We start from the raw sequence: 13,327 nt of genomic DNA, 5'->3' as shown, positions 1-13,327 counted from the left end.
TATATATATATATGAAATGCATCTAAACTCGCGCTGCTTGTTGTTAGTAACCTTACAGAGCAGTCAGCTCTCGAAACGAGCAAGCAACCGACCAAGCAAATACTAGCTAGCAAAGCCTCTCCTGAGCGACTCGGTGCTAACGCATTGCTATATAGAAAGCCTGCGCCAGGGGCAAATGGGTGTCGAGGCTAGTATAGCCCAGGGTAGACGTTCCCGCCGCAGCACCAGCGATGGGTTAGCCTAACAGTGCTACAGAATTCTTCGCACGTTGTGGCGCTTGTTTCACAGGGGCTCCGCCAGGAGTTCCTCCAATTCTCGCTACCGCTCCTCATCTCAAGCGAAGCCACCCAAAATGCCGTTGTTGCGGCTGGCCTCGAAAGAAACATGACGACTGCGTCAAAACAAAGAACGGAGGCTTGTGTACCAAAATTTAGCTTGCGGTAGATAGCGCACTCTGGGGAAAGAAAAACCGTGGGTACGTGCTACGCTGCGGTTTGATCGATTTTTACACACGGCCAAAAGAAAACGCAAACAAGCCGCAAATGGCAACAGCAGTGGATAAAATATTTTTCACGATGTGTATATTAGGTAAAAAAGCAAATGTACAGCTGACGAGTCAGTAATAGCAACATCGAAGCTGCAGTTAGACGCATCTTTTTCAACTTAAGTTATGATAAGTTCATGTGGAAGCTCGAAGTTTGTTAAGCAATTTTCGATTTCAAACAATAGAATTTTTCCTAGCAGGTCACTATCATGGCCTGAAGCTGTCAGGCTGACAGCAAAATCTACTTCTTAGCGCAAATAGGCTCTCAATAATAATCGGAAATTCAAACGTATGTTGAAATCAGCTTAACATTCTACTAGCATATGACAATCTGGGCCATGTAGCTCCCATTCTCTCAAAACATTTACTCGATAAGAATAATCCATAATCTTAATCGGGCTGTCCAACAGAGCCTTTCTCCTTGTAGAACGAAGCAGCTGATGCTATACTTGATAGGCAATATTATACCATGCCTTAATGCGCCCGGACGCGCGGTTCGGATCCGAGAACTTATCGCGTGTCAAACAACGATATGTATCGTAACGTTAGGGTTTCGCTGCGTGAGAACCCACAATCAATACAGAACGCCTCTTCTTATAACTCATTTTTCTGCGCACTAGAAAATCGGGTTTGTATTTTATGAGTTGTTAGATGTTAATCTATGATTAATTATAGGCAGTTCAATAAGCTAGCTTTTCTAAACCAAGACACAATAACGTTTCGGTTATTACAGAGATTACGGGAAATTTAGAAGATACATAGTTCTGGTAATTAATCAAACGCTGAATAATTTAATTAAGCCTAATGTTCAGGTTCAAAAAACCTACTTCAGACGATTTATATGTTATGCAAGGTCTTGTCATACAGATTCATGAAAGCGCGGAAGCAATTCTCAAATTTAAGCCTATTATTACTAGTTCATTAAATTTTGCTCTATAAATTAAACAATGGACCTTAGAACAACCAGTGACCTAATCAGTCACGTATTATTGTATATAATTATTGTTTACCTCTCTCTCTCTCTCTCTCTCTCTCTCTCTATATATATATATATATATATATATATATGTATATATATATATATATATATATGAACATTTAAATCCTTATTATAAACATTTCATCTGACAATATGCCTTTTAGGTTTTCTAACAGTCGTATCGATAAAATGATCTGGAAAAAGCTTGATTTCTACTTCAGTTAGGTGCGGTGCGCCATCAGGGTGACCTCCCTGACTTTAACATCGCAACGTTGCCTGTTTATAGTCTAAGTTACCTTATGTCAACAGGTTGTCCGAAGCTGCCAGTTACTGCTGATTATGAAGTATAAAATGACCTTTTCCAGACTTCATTCACGACCAAATCGGATGGTTTTCGTAGTCTGACATCGGATAAGAATACTCACCGCATAGTGAGAAAAATTTCGGCCTTGCGTAACCGAGACAGTGTAGTAGGCAAATATTATGTCAAGTAGCGGGCAAACTAAAAACCATTAGCTCTCAGGTGGAGGTCCGCCGAGGCGGTTCAGGCGAACGCCATCATTACAGAAGCTCGTAAGGAAGCATTAAGTAAATGGTTATAGCGTCAAGGACCAGGTGGAGGACAGCCGAGAGACAGGAACCCCTTTGCCGCCGTAGCCACTGGTCCCTGGTCCTACGACGATCACAGATGACGTCGTTCTCAAGCTGCACTATAACGTGGCGTAGTCTTTGCTGAGCACTGCTAAATGCTTTCATCAAACCGCATACACACAAACACGCGGAAGCACCTAACTTAAGACGGTCAGATCTACAGTTGCCTATTGTCCATATCCGTAGCCTGTACATACCCGGAGATATGTGTTCCCGGATTTCGAAAAACAGTGCCTTATCGTAACTAATACCAACGGCTGTGCTACTGCTATTGTAATGCTACTACTGATAGGATTCAGGGACCTTGTTGGTACTTTGCGGAAAAGGATAAGGGATTTGCTCAGGTCAGCTTGTGGCCTATTGACATCCTTAATTACCTGCTAAGAACATAAAGCGATAATAATGCTGATGCTAAAATTGACGAAAAGTCGACAATGCACTTGATAGTGCTGCTGCTGTCGATGACGATAAGGGTGCTGAAGATGTAAGTTAAATGAACAGATAAGAATAAAAGTGAATAAACTGGGCTAAGACCTCTAAGCAGAACTACTATTAGCAGCCTTGGCCGAGTCGAAGTAGGGACCTTCTCGAATATTGAGCGGTAACGACACGGACCGTGGTCACTAACGTAGCATAACTTCGTTGATTCGAGTACGGTTTAAAATTTTTTTTTTGGCAAAATATTTATACATTTGATTTCAGACAAAGTGAGTTTACTGTACTAATATATATATATTTTTGTTGTTCAAATGCTTCACACAAGAAGTACATATTTACTTTAAAGTTATTTTGTCATATTCTAACACACACTGAGATGACATAATAAAGGGTGATCGTTCTAGAAGCACTAGCAGCTTCAGTGTCTAACTTCATGTTAGAGAGAGCTCTTCCCTGTTTTGCCTCCGGTTCGGGGAAGACCACATGGTCATCTCGTGTTAGCTCTGAGCCGTACAATATTGCCAAGACACAATAGGTTACGCCGCTTCGATGCAAGCAAGCAAGCATCCAATGATATACCAGACAGATTGCAGCTAAACAAGCTGGCCCCCTACGCCAGTTCGACTACCGACACTGGCAGGCAGATGATCCACCACCACGGGTTACCCGAAGGGCTTTGCAGGACGAAGCCATCCATACCAGCGGCCGGCGTCTTACTAGGACAGCCCAGCAACTATAGCAACTCAAATAGGATATTGAATTGACTGATGTCTTCCCGCCACCATGTGTATTGGCGCTTGCTGTACCGGATTGTGGTAGCTGTTCCTATGGCTTGTACGATCTCCATTGCTGTGCTGGATCAAGCTCACTACTAGTGGACTTCCGTTCAATTTGCCGTGGCTCAACTAGCACTGCCTGTGCAGCTAGGAGCTAGCTAACTGTGCGGATTGGCCAACGGCTACTTCGAGCCGATCTCCTTGAGAAGTCTGTCCTGTAGGCACACTACACACACAAACACTCGGAGCCCTTCAGAGCCCCTCCTGATACCCAACCCTCGTCTTCTTTCCTGGCGTCATAGCTCCACGGTATCGATAGGCCCGTAGCTTTCCCTTCCTGCAAGTCCTGTCAGCTAGCAGTATAGCAAGGTAGGGAAGTAACGGCTTCTTTTCTTGCGTTTCTCCTTCCGCCAGATTCCTCAGCAGCTACCGGAACCCTGTTTGTTCCATCGGGGGCTTTAGTTGCTTTTCCCAGCTGAGTTGCTGAAGAAATCGGTAGCTGAAGGTTTTTGTAGCTAGACAGATATGTGACTAACCAACCTATCCTAAGAAGAAGTTGACGAAAGTCCCCTCATAGCGTCATAGAGGCCGCATACAAAAAGAGTTTCTGTGCTAGCTCTATGAAAGTGGCAACTTGGTCTCGCTACATCCCATTTGCACAATGATAATGTAGTAATTTGGACCGCACGAAGGTGTCTTAATCTTAGCTAGCTCTCATGGGCACCAACGATAAAGCAGCAAAACCCGAAAAAAATAGGCAACTGGCCCTACTTTTTGTCTATGTCTATACTTCTTTTGTCCGATTTAAGCAGCAGATCTACAAAGCTAGCAAAATAGGGGATGCAGCATAAGAATACAATCAACTTCATGTGATGAATGCCTCCCTAGAAAACTCTATATGATTTGATATAATGAAAAGGAGTAAGAAAATGAAGAAATCGCTAAGGAATCCAGTAGACGTTTATGGATCAGGACTCCGACGTCCTTCAAAACTGGTTTCTCTCAAATATATCGCTTTAAAACAGTGTGTTATTTGAATATTGTGTTTAAATGATGACGAACTCAACGAGCAGTCATTCACTAGCTACAGGTAATACTCAGAATTCATTGTTAGCTCAAAAAGTTGGCGAATACTTTACTGTCAGACGCAAATCACGCTCAGCTTCTTTGCTAAAAAAAAAAAACATGGTTTAGTATTTTTAACACTCCAGATTATTATCTATAGAACTGTGCATTTTTGCGGCATTTTCACATGGCAGCGTGACAACAAATTTTTCAGGTTTTACGTCCGGTACTCCCGTTACGGGGTGTTTCATGTGACTGGCTTTGATTCAGATTGAAGTACGTGCCCTATTGGCCTCATGTGATAGACCACTTCACGTGTGTTTAGGTTTACGTTACTGTTGGACTATGACGGCGACTAATTAATGCCAATTGTTTAGCTATGCACTTGAGCAAATATAGAATAAACAGTGTACCTTTTATTGACTCCTGAAACAGACGATCTAAGGCGCTCCGGTCTGAAGGTCGGATCGAAACCAAAGACCCTTAATAGATCTTCCATACACTGGCGGTAAATATAACAGCGCGTTGTCGATTACTAACTCACTGCAACATATATGATGTTAGCAATAATTTATGCCGGCGTCGATACTAAAACAATATATTCACATGTTTGGCAGCAAATATTGTGGAAGGTTTCAGCTTAGTTTGTGCTGCAGGCCAACTATCTAATAAGATGGCTGCCGTGATCGAACCAATATAGAAAGAGCTGTAGCAACAAGAGCTTTCCGCGAAGTGACAGCATTATTGTCATGCTGCACGGTGAACTGACATGTTTGCACTCATAGTAAGATCGTAAGAAAAGCCATTTCCCCATTTGCCTAGTGCAACAGGCCATGCACTATCCAGTCGGCCTAAACAACCGAACCTGTCGCCCACAAAAGTGCGCACAAGTATACATAATATCATACAGAAATAGCTACGTAAAAATCCTTACTACTCCTTCGCTTTTTTACAACCTAATTATTAAACCCAGACCTGACCGAAGTCGTGAACACCGCGAACGCGCGCGGAAGTTTTAACTTGCGCCCGGAAATCAATCCAAGTTGGCATTAGTTACCTTTGCTCCATCCGCCGTACTCTTAGTCCAATTTAACGCCACACTCAAACCTAGCAAACATTCCCTGGATGGTTGCTGTGGCTACAGGAAAAACTGGCTCTTTGGTATTGTACATCCATGGGAGCTGCCATAATATCGACTCGATAGTATCAAGTTAGCAGGCGAACTGCGGTTCCAGCTTTCTACCAGGTCTCCTTATATCGCCTAAATTCGTTCGCTCTTGGCCGACAAGAAAAAGACCAACGGATAAGCATCCGGCCACAAGCTTCCCCGATAGTTTACTCAACAACGCACGATTCTGCGATAACTACATTTCAATGCTAGTGGGTCCCATTCAGCGATAAGTTTCGTACGTTCCGAACTTCGCTAGTCTAGAGGGCTACCGCAAGAAAATTTTAGTACTGCGTCATAGAAAAATGGAAACGTGCCATCGCCTCTCACGCTGGCTAACGGCGCACGACTAAGCGACTGAATACACGACCGGGTGCCTTTTCATGCGTGTCAGCGAATATGGACGTTGCAATGGTCACCTTATTAAGTTGCTGCTTTCCAAGGGCTGTTTTTTACTATAACAAAGCACAGTTGTGCTCCTGGACCTTACGTGGCGACGCATCTTTTAAACTGCGAGCTCACTACAGCTATATCAGCTGTCGAGGATATCGAAATGTCAGAACTCGACAAAACGCGCAGAAAATGCGGGCGGTTTGCGGCCGAAACAGCGGGAATTCTTTTACCTTCCTACGACAGGCCGTAACGCCATACGATCCGCCAGAAAGACAGGCAATTCGGAAACGCAATAGACAGTAAGTGAATGAAGACTTTAATTATATCGGCGGTAAGGTCGTTCTGAAGAGGGTGGTGGAAAGACCGCTTTGGAGTCATAAAACCCGGCAAATTTAAGCAAGTACACGAACGAGTGTTTGTGTGGCTATTTTAATTAATCTATTATAAATATTTAATTTGTTGAACACGGTCCCGAGTGAACTCTTTGTCAGTTTACTCATAATATACCACACGCCTATTTAACCTTGCTGATGTAGTGCGACCTAACCTGTTACAAAAAGCATATTATAATTGTCTTGGGTACCTTAATTGAACGTTCGGCCTCAGACAGTTGGTTCCTACCGACGCGAAATGAAGTGTGACCACTCCCGGCCTTATTCTAGATCATTTCACTTGTACTCAAGTGTATATAGTAGGCAAGCACGTCGCCATTGCACCATCACTCGATAGGTGGCACGTACAATTTAATCAAATAAAAACTACCGCCAAAAACTGGTAAGAATTAACACTGTTTATAGCTGATAAGGAACCTAGTGATCACTGGCATCATTCTGTATTATACATGTCACGTTTTTAGTTAGAACATGCAATATTGTAGAAATAGTTGGAGCAACATGTCTGAATTCTTCAAGCCATAGGTTTATTGAACGCTATAATTGAGCTGTCCTTTAGTTTCATCTCGAATCACTGGATGTTTTTTATTATATAAATTAGGTTTTCTTAACATGTCTGAGTTCTAACAGCATCTGCTACATTGGCATACGTCTCCAAAGAAAGGATTTATTTTGCCAACTCATAGCTTGCTAGACATTCTCCTAGATAAGATAACAGTATAAAATATGCGGAAGCTACTAAAAACTAGTTTACCAGGTTAAAAATCATAAACGGGCCAACAAATCCGATTAACAAGTGTTTACCTTAAAATAACTATTGCTTACTAAATGCTTATTGGACTGCCCAACCTGACTCACGACAGGGTAGACCCCCGTAGTTGGGTAAGTGCATGAACCCGTACGTCTCAATGCCTACTCAGTTAATCATTTTGACACACTGTACTTTAGTCATCAGACAATGGACACTTGAACTCAGTGTAGAGTTCGATCATCAAACCCGAGCTGTTAAATTACAATAGACTTTGTGTTGCCCCTCATCTCGAAACGGCGCTTGTTGGACACGCAGACGGTGGTAGATTGTGGTTGATTTATGAGTCATTGCTCATATTGGGCGCATAGTTGTTGCAGCGAGACCCACAGGCGTGTGCTGGCACAACTACCCCCAGAAAAAAGCGATGCTGCAGGGCGGGGGTGGGTGGGTGTTGGAGTCTTGATTCATTCGCCCGACAGAACGATGGAAATGAAAACAGATCGTAGATTTTGTCACTTGAAAGGTAGCCAAGTACTCGTTCGTATTCGTTCACTTAGATTTGTAAATGAAACAACTACGTTCTAATTAAATTAAGTCACATTTTCCCGATTCTTTAAAGAAAAGAAGGGCAAAGCTAAAATGAATAGAAGTAATTCAATATTTTAGACTACACAATTGTTAGATGTAGCAAGACAATATTGATCTATTATTCCTTAGAGCACGTATTAGCCGTAATACATCAGTGGTAAATTAGAGACATACGAAAGCGGCTCTATGCGTTACGCCATTGGATATGTCAAAGGAAAGATACTTTAGGAAACTCTCCTACGCGATAGACTCGGTCGACATTTTCGCTAGGACGGGTTCACCTGTCAATTCTTGTGGTATGCGAAGCAGTCTGTTATTGAAGAGTCTCCGATGCCACCGTTGGGACTTGCAAATACTGAATGTATAAATATATACGTATCAAAAGAGATATTATTGTGTCTCATATTTTCTAATACTAAATTGCTTACCAAGCCACATTTAATTCGAATCAAGTTCTGCACTTAGATACTTTTGCTTCACGGTAGGACATTTTCATTGATTTTCGATCTATGAGTTGTGTACGAGCATATGCTTAGCTTCAGCCGGAAACATTTACTAGTATTTTCTGTCTAGCGTCATCCGCAACCAGAGCGCAGGCATAGAGTAAACAAACCGGCATGCTGGTCGGCCCTCTCTCAGGGTCCGCTTGCAGCCACTGATCCATACCAGCAAGCTGTCACTCAGCGCCTACTCTCCAGAAGCGTCGCATATGTAACTCAGCACTACACTAAGACAAACGGTTCTTTTCTTCTGCTATTCCGTAAATTTAAGCTTCATCCTAACGTTGCCATTACTCGTTCATCCGCGCGGCTGCTGTCAGCTGCTTTATTTTGGCCGGCAGACGCTTCAGCTTTATCTAGCCCATTGCTAAATTATGTGTGCATCCGGTCCTCAACAGTTACGTATTGACTCTATTGAAGACGCACCACAAAGGTTTCGCGCACCAGGCACTACCGCGACTTGAGTACACCATGCTTCCTACTCACCTGACTAGGAGGGAGCTCACGCCCGGTCTGGGGAGCTGGTCATGTCGTTCACGTTTCACGTCGCCCATACACCCATTCATACAGCTGTCCACAACGCACTTCATTCACACCTCAACGACACCACTTCACCGATGTTAATGGCCTGCGACTAGTCAGCAATAAATCTCGCTTAGATTAAAACAGAGAGACACAGTGGCGCGACTTCATGTTGACTGCTCGGAGCAAAACCGATGGGGGAGAGCGGCGCTGGGGGGGGGGGGGGGGCGGCGCTGGTGTTGCCTTTAGGAGAGGGTTCTACTACCGAAGCTCAGGAGTGAGGGTAAGGATGTCTCCTACGACTCCTGGGAAAGAGAAGCCCGCAACAATGACGACGACAGACGACGTCGGAGAAGAAGACGACGGCAATGACCACAACTATTAAAATAAATAGAAATACTAGCCAATGGCAAAACAGCGGAAGCGTTGGCACAAGTTACGACCCGATCGGCCGCGCAACATGCAATTTGCTATAGAGACGCGTGGTACACGTACAAGAATCGATAACATCGATGCATACCGGAAATGTTCGCACTTTTCCTACGACACAATTGTTACAAATGTTACAGCATTAGGTGCTTACTATGCTTTAATCAACATGACGTGCGATGATGGCTAGGCTGTTTCGCTTGCGTTGCCTATCACTGGGAACATAAAAGCCAAAAAAATCAAAATGTGCTTCAACGGCACCAGTGAGTCAATGTCAACCAGAAAATGGTCCGATCGAAAATTTCCTTGTCGGTTATCCCGACCGAGACAACAGTAGAATAGGCTGATTTACAATATTTCTTTAAGTTCTCTTTAATTATTAGTCCAAATTAGTCTTACTATGACCTTTCATGCTTTTCGTACCCCCTACTATCCACTATTCCTAATCATAACACAGCGAGACCAGAAATATTTGCGGACTCATAAATCGGTCTACAAAATGGCGTAAGGTTACTCTTCTTCAAGAGTGAATGCTGATATTTTCCCCTTGGACCTATAAAAATGGTCTCCGTTGTTTTAAGTAAACCGCCCAATGCAGTGATTTTTTGATTTTGTCACGTTTCAGTTCTTTCAAATGGGATCCACACACATATAATACACACATACATATCCACATAAATAGTGATCCTTAATTTATTTCTTCTAGCTAGTCCTGTTTCATTTAACTGAACAACGAAAGTTACTTCTAATTAACATTAGTTTATCATAATGGTACCTTAGGAGTAGATGAATTATTATGTCGGCTCATAGGTATATGTACGTACAATCCTATTTCGAAACTCGGGGCAGCTGGGATTACTAGCAAATTTTGCTTGTTTACGTTTTAGACCAAGCTAAAGAAGCCAGGTTTGACCTTGACGCACATAATTGAATGTCGCCAATCGCTAGACCACTCGCGGTCTATTACGTCATGATCTGGACAATTAATCCTGTCTTGGACAATAGAAGGTTTATATCACAGCAGTGTCTGACGCCAGCGAAGCGATCAGACTACTACGAGCCTTGTGTTCATAAAAATAGTAAAGAAATACTGTATTTCAGCAAGCTATTTGATTGGCAAATTATGTCATCATCGGGTGATTAGCACGACCCGATCCGTGCGACTTAACCCACAGCACTACCCATATAGCATACGCAAGCTGATCTACTTATTTATCTATATTTCGTGGTGAATATATACGTCAAACGCCAAAGCTGCTACTTCTTATTGAAGTAGCCTACAGCGAGATCAGGCTAGCTCGGCCTGAAACAGTGCTCCAAATCCACATTCATCATGCCTGTTTTATTGCCATATCTCACTATTTCCGCAATACCATCTCGTTGCAATTTTTCTTATTGTTTTATTACAGATTTTTTTTTCATTGCAGGCTTGCGCTAGCAGCCAGTCGCAATAAAAGACTCCGGAACTGCTTTATGATATCGGCGTGCTATGCCATCACCCCACATACCTTGAAAGTTTAATAACATTACGCCAGGAATTTTGTCACCCTCCCGTTAACCTGTGCCTATAACTTATTAGACTCATCAAAATTAAGTACCTACTGTGCTCGTGTCGATCAGTTGGCCATTTGAAGTTACTCTGCAATCTCAAGGCAAAACTGATCTCTCAGATTTCCGTTTAGAATTTCCGTCTGAAGGTTTCATGGGGCTGCCCGGAAGATCTAGTAAGCGATATAAGGACACAGCCATTTTTCGGCAATTATCTATCGTTACCTATAGTCAAATTGATGCTCGTACAACACCATGCTAAGCTTCATAGCACAGCATTATAATAAACGAGGCGAAATTAATCTGATAATTTTTTCAGTTTCACTTAAGTTGTTACCGGCCTAAGTCGCTTCATAGTAGGTTTTTTTTTGCTAAAACGCATCGCTCTTTTATTTATATTTCATCGTAGACCTTCGAGACGTCGTTCTATAGGCATATCTCATTCTAATCTAGGATTCTATGGATCATCTAGGCTACAATTATATGCAACTGTTAATGTTCTAGTTAGATTGTGTTTTACTAACGATTATTTAATTCCTAGATGTGTAGTACTTTATTTTTAATCAATATAAATATAAATACATGATGCCCAACGCAGAAGACTCCGTGTCCGTTATGAAATCACCTTTACAAACGATAATGGACAAAATATCATATGGTCGATCCATGATCAGGTTAACGAAACAATATTGATTGCAACGAAAATAAACTCGCACACATTTAAAAATTACGTCACGGCGCGGATTTTAAAATGTATGCTAGATGTGTTTTAATAGGTCACAAAAGGGGTAACGGTGTTAAACAGTTCCTGATCTAGGAGGTACTCTGTTGAAAAGGGCACGCACGTACGATGCTAATAGTATGTTCGATTGGAACTTTTGTCGTAAATTGAGTGCACTACAAAATCCCGAATCACCTATTTTGTTTTACTGTCCTAGTTCTTTGGTACAAGGCCTATAAATACTAATGCCGATTGGAGGAAACAAGATCGAACGAACTAACGTATCGTACTCAGATAGACACGGTACAATCTGCAGTTAGCTGACAAGAAACTATACGAAGACGTTAAAAGTAGAACAAACAAAGATAATGAACCGTGTACGTGAGACATTCAGCTTATAAAAACGTATTTTATCGGCAACTGGTACAAGTATGATGGTTTGCTTGCTGCGACATTTCCACTTCATAAACTATCAGAGAACTATGTGAAAGCAATATTTGAATTAGATTAGCAGCTTCTGTCGGATCTTAGCAACAACCTGTGCCATAAACTTTCCGATACACATTATACAAGTATATTGGAAAGTTCACCAAAGCAACTTTTCAGGTGCACCCGCTAACGTTCTACTACATTCGTGATTCTACAGCGTGTACTGGGTACACTGGGTATGCTTTTGCTTTTTTCTTTAAAAATGTCGTTGAAGGAACAACTATCTTTGTCCGGATTCTACGAGGAACGATATATCTGTTTCAACTAAGCCACAAAACTAGACAGCGCAAAAGTCGATCTAAAAGAAAGCGTTCGAGAAAAGCGGAGTCAAAGAAGTCTTTTCTTCATGGAGGGACTACTGAAAACCTTAAAAAGGGACCCAATGAGGAGACTAAAACCGCTAAAGCCAAAAGAAAGGTTACCAGAAAACACTCCTTTTCACACGCCGAGCCAAATAAGCTTCTCCGAAGACATAATTACAGAAGGATTTCCCAGAAGGAAGTGCTATCCGGGTAAAAACTAATAAAAAAGATTCTGACCTAAATAAGTAACTAATACATATACATGTTTCAGGTAGTTCCTGTACTACCGTTAACAGATCACATCATCTTGCATTAACTTAAAGTGTGCCTAAACTCGGTTTTAAACCTAGGTTACGTCATGTCACCCTAAAGTTAGGCAACACGCAGGCAGAATTCCTAGGTTCGAAAGTAGACTACCGGTGCTGAGCAATTTCAATACGAGCTTAACAATATGTTCAACAAAAAGAGAGACATTCGGGTTTCCGAAGTAAATTAGCATTTACCAATGGAAAATAGTATTGGACTAAACACAAATGTACTTAAAACTGACATGTCTATCTAGGTCAATAAATTTAATTTTAGTGAAATTAGTAAACTTTCAAGACACTGGCTAGCCGTTGTCAATACGTTACAAGTGACAAGTATTTATATATAAGTTGAGTCACACGGAGCACCTGGATCAACTCTAATCCATATTACTTTCTACGTAAGCTCCATCTTGAGATATGACGATAGCTAAAACTCACTGAAGATATATTTAGTGGATGCAATAAATAGCCAGTTGCTTTAATAATCTAGGCCATCGTATTCTGAAATAATCAATTTTTCTGATGCAGTTTTTTCATCTGTTTCTTTTTTATTTTCTTGGTCTGTTTGGTTTCAACGGCAAAAGCTCGCAAAGTTGTATCCAAACGGGCAGTAGCGAGTGGATTATAATCTTTGGGACAAGACTCACATGGCACGTTTTTCTATGATGATGAGTACTTCATGCCAAAAGCGCATGAGTATGTACGTGCTGGAACACAAGTAGGTTTGATTTGCCCTTATCATTTGCTTTCCTTTTTAGCTATA

At 41.8% G+C, this 13,327-nt stretch overlaps 1 protein-coding gene across 4 annotated transcripts in view; it reads right to left on the bottom strand.

The window, feature by feature from the left end:
- fz2 (frizzled 2) overlaps positions 1 to 8,939 on the bottom strand; it is a 95,152-nt gene extending 86,213 nt beyond the window's left edge. For all 4 annotated transcript variants that reach the window (XM_022849927.2, XM_086972307.1, XM_086972306.1 and 1 more), the window contains exon 1: positions 8,732 to 8,939. The gene's annotated coding sequence lies outside the window, so the exon portion shown is untranslated. The remainder of the gene's footprint in view (positions 1 to 8,731) is intronic.
- Positions 8,940 to 13,327: the final 4,388 nt, after the last annotated feature.

This window comes from Varroa jacobsoni, unplaced genomic scaffold (assembly GCF_002532875.2).
Source record: "Varroa jacobsoni isolate VJ856 unplaced genomic scaffold, vjacob_1.0 scaffold_1428, whole genome shotgun sequence".
In the NCBI taxonomy this organism is placed as follows: Eukaryota; Metazoa; Arthropoda; class Arachnida; order Mesostigmata; family Varroidae; genus Varroa; species Varroa jacobsoni.
The sequence above is the reverse complement of the archived record's forward strand: the minus strand, read 5'-3'. Positions and strand labels throughout refer to the sequence as shown.